Raw genomic sequence first — 1,029 nt, forward strand, 5'->3', positions numbered from 1 at the left:
GAAATTATTTAGAGTAAATTTTCTTGAGTAATTAGACTTTAGAGAATTCAAATTTCTGTGTCCTTAAAAACCGGTGCACCGACTATTAAATGCTTTTGCTAATGTTTAACTGGGTTTGACCACTGTGTGCTGTATATTCATAGCGGACTGTGCTATTGCAGCCTGTGATTGCATGCAGTGTATATGGAAACCATACGGACTGTGAAGATGAGACTGAAATACAGTGTGCGGCATTGAGGTATACCGACCTTTAACGAAGAAGATCACTGACCTTCAAGAAAGAAGATCACCGGTCTTCAAGAAAGAAGACACCAAAGATATGTGTAAAACTTTTCTGTTTTGTAATGTAAGGACATCAACCCTTCCGTGTTTCACGTGGAAGTGCTGATGGGGGGGTTGTGTAACATTACAGGACATATTGGGACATATTGAAGTATTCGATACTGTAGACTTTTAGGGGATGTCGATACAGATATGCAATATGTAAAGGGAAACCTTGGTGATGTTTAAATATTGTACTGTGTCAATATTAGGACATTTTGCACAGAAAGAACAAAAATAGAATTAATGTAAATATATATTAGGGTTAGTAACCTATTTTCATTCAATTTTGTAATTATATTTCATTTTGTAAAAGAAAGACTCACTGTTTGCTGTAGCTCTGATTAATTGTATAAATTATCAGTTTTGAGCTAAATTATTTCGTATAATATGGACAAGATACATTTAAAAACTCACCAGCTAAAGAGAAATTCTATATTATGATCGCAAAAATACGAAAACTTGTGAAAACTGTTTCATAACCTGATTTCGAAAGACGATTTGTATCAAGAAATATTGCTAAAAAGATTTATTTACGTTTTGAAACACGATTTAAATCATTTTACATATAAATAGTTGTTCTAAATCACTCAAGAAATATCCAGAATCAAATGTCAAGATATTTCTGGAAACACCGGTACAAATCTGGTGAAGGTTATCCAGAAGCTGGTAGAAAAATGTTATAAAATCTATTTGGAAATTATGCTT

Source organism: Schistocerca gregaria, unplaced genomic scaffold (assembly GCF_023897955.1).
Source record: "Schistocerca gregaria isolate iqSchGreg1 unplaced genomic scaffold, iqSchGreg1.2 ptg000362l, whole genome shotgun sequence".
NCBI lineage: Eukaryota > Metazoa > Arthropoda > Insecta > Orthoptera > Acrididae > Schistocerca > Schistocerca gregaria.